The following is a 3,132-nucleotide window of genomic DNA, read 5'->3' as shown; positions in this document are numbered from 1 at the left end:
AATTAAAATTCGAAAATTTTTTCTAAAGCCTCCAGGGGACTTCGTTTTCGCACGAAAAAATTTTATGTGCCCTTATTGCATCCGGACCCACAATTATGAAAAAAGTTTTTTTGTAAACAAATTTTTTGGCTTATTTCATAATTATGAAAATGTATGACCAGACACATGTTTATTAGTGATTCTTATTTTGTTTCTCAAATTTTCAACTCGATGTGGCGTTTAGTTTGAAAATAAGTTAGGAAACAGAAAAGGTGTCGGTAAGGTAGGAATCTGGTCACGTGACCCACTCGTCACATGGCCTTAATTAATGATAAAAAAATAATTCTAATGATATATTATTGACTTTTCTAAATTTATAAAGGTTCAATTTCCAAAGAAATATGACATTGATAAGAAAGTTATCTTCTTGAGATGAAAAAAATTAATAAATTAATAATTAAATAAATTATTTAATTAATTAATAATTTTAAAAATAATGTTAATAATATATTTTTGACTTTTTAAATTTATAAAGGTTACATTTCCAACAAATATGAAATTGTTATCAAAGATCTCTTTCTCGCGGTGTCCAAAAGGGAATCACATTCCTGCAGAAATAATAAAATGTTTGCCGCGAAAGTAATTAAATCGCATTTCATTGTTACAATTAAAAGATCAAAATGAAAATTAATTTCCGTAATATTATTAATTTATATTTTAATTTTTTAATATAAATAGTACATCTAAAGCTTTATTATTATATAATAATTAGTTATTATTATATTATAATATTACATTATGTAATACACACATAATTACAAAAAAGATTTATGTATATATGATTAGATTTATTACTTTTTTAAATAAAAATTACCAATAGCATTTACGAATTTGAATGCAGCGCGCGCTTAGGTCAAATGTCAAATGTAGTCAAATGACGGAAGATCGGAGGCTGATTTGACCAACGAAGTTGACCGTCGAGTTGCATTTGTTTTCAAATTTAGAGTGTTGACATATTTCGACCCGGCAACAGCCCTCGAGTTTTCTTTCGGGTTTATAAATAATCATTAAATGCGTGCTGGTGCTATCTGACCTGTTTTCGTCATCAGTGTAACTTGTGCATGGTAAGTACCTAAATTTTTAGCTGAATACTTCTAAACATCATTTTTTCTTTGTGTGCTTTTTGTGATTACTAACCTCAATTCCTAAGCTCAGGCCTCGTACTCAGGACCTGCATTGAATTTTACTTTTGAAGCAGTTTGGCAGTGTACTAATCTAATATTTAAAATTTAAAAAAATGAACATGATTTATTTAAATTCTTATTGCTGAAGATTTGTTTATTTTTTTGTTAAATCCAACTCTTATTTGTCTTAAAGTAAATTCTTTTTTTCTTTAAATATCAACTACTACATTTTTCGTGGAAAATGAATCATTTTCAGTTAAAAGTTCAACTGCTTTCTTAAAAGTTAATTTTTTTCTTAAAAATTTATTATTTTTTTTGTTGAAAATTGATTATTTTTTTAAATGAAAATTACTTATTTGTATTGTAAATTTAACTGATTGGTTAAAAATGCACTTTTTTGTTCAATATTGATTTGTGGTTGATTTTGAACTAATCCATCCAGATTATTACATTTTCCAACATAAATTTTAATTATTTAAACAAATAAAATTTGTTTCGACAATTTTTTTTTCGAAAATTTGTTTTTTTTTTGCCCTAAAAATTATTACTATTGGTCTAGTGGAATATTTATTAACATTGGTTCAATTATTTTTAATTATTTAAGCAAATGCGATTTGTTTCAATAATTTTTTTTCAAAAATTATTTTTTTTTTTATTTAAAATTATTACTATTTCTTTAGTGGAGTGTTTATTAACATTGTTTAATTAATTTGTAATTGTTTAAACAAATCCCATTTTTTTACATAATTTTTTCGAAAATTTTGATTTTTTAATCAAAATTATTACTGTTGGTCTAGTGGAATATTTATCAATATTGATTAATTATTTTTAATTATGTAAACAAATTTCATTTGTTTAAAAAAGTGTTTTTTCTTAAACTGGTCGAAATCGCAGTTTATTATCGTTAATAACATAAATTTATTTAAAAATATTTTCCAATTATATAAAAAATAAATTATTATTCATTTTTAACAACTTTTAGTTTGTTCAAACAATCATTTTTCTACCAAATTTATAAACCTTAATTATTAGTTGAAAATAAATAATAATTTATTGTTTCAACAATTTGAAAATATTTAAAAATGAATGTATGTCACCTAATGATAAAAAACTGCCAGTTCGACGAATTTTTAAAGAAAAAAAAAACATTTTTTAGGCAAATGGAATTGGTTACATAATGAAAAATTAATTATCCAATGTTGTAAAATAATCCACTAGACCAACAGTAATAATTTTTATTTAAAAAAAAAAAATGTTAAAAAAAATATTTAAACAAATGAAATTTGTTTTAACAATTAAAAAATAATCAAACAATGTTGAAAAATATTCTACCAAAGAAATATTAATAATTTTAGATAAAATTTTTTTCAAAAAACATTATTTTAAAAAAAATTCCATTTATTTAAATAATTGAAAGTTAATAAACAAATGTTAAAAAATATTCCACTAGACTAATAGTAACCATTATTAAGAAAAAAAACGAATTTACGAAAAAAATAATTCTTTAAACAAATTCCATTTGTTTAAATAATTAGAAATTTATTAACCAATGTTGATAAATATTACACGAGACCAATATAAAGAATTTTAAGTAAAAAAAGACGAGAATAAAATGCTCAAAAGGTCGATTTCATGAATAATTGACACTTTTGATTTTAAGGGTAGTTTTCAGGGACTCGTGGGGGTGTGGTAGGGGTACCAAACCGATATATCTGATACATGAAATTTTTTGTTGAATAATTCTCTACAAGTCTCTATACTTTCCCATCACGTTTTCCCAAACAAAAAAAATTATTCCAAAAACTCAAAAAAGTGATTTTTCCCATGCATTTTAGATGGGCAACTTCAATTCAAAACCGGCAACTGTTAAAATAAAAAATAAATAAAAAAATTATGGAATTTCTTTTTTTCGTATTTAGAAGGAAATGGAGGGATCGTTGCCCTCTAGCATGAAAAAACAATTTGCCAT

At 23.7% G+C, this 3,132-nt stretch overlaps 1 protein-coding gene across 2 annotated transcripts in view; it reads left to right on the top strand.

Moving 5' to 3' along the window:
- LOC117173070 overlaps nt 1-3,132 on the top strand; it is a 43,692-nt gene that overhangs the window by 32,751 nt on the left and 7,809 nt on the right. Inside the window, exon 1 of one of the 2 annotated variants that reach the window (XM_033361450.1) lies at nt 997-1,103. The exons of the other annotated variant lie outside the window; for it this stretch is intronic. The gene's annotated coding sequence lies outside the window, so the exon portion shown is untranslated. Of the gene's footprint in view, nt 1-996; nt 1,104-3,132 lie in introns of those variants that run through there. 2 annotated transcript variants of the gene reach the window in all.

This window comes from Belonocnema kinseyi, chromosome 5 (assembly GCF_010883055.1).
Source record: "Belonocnema kinseyi isolate 2016_QV_RU_SX_M_011 chromosome 5, B_treatae_v1, whole genome shotgun sequence".
NCBI classification, from domain to species: domain Eukaryota; kingdom Metazoa; phylum Arthropoda; class Insecta; order Hymenoptera; family Cynipidae; genus Belonocnema; species Belonocnema kinseyi.
Note: the sequence above shows the minus strand (reverse complement) of the source record. Positions and strands in the feature narration are given on the sequence as shown.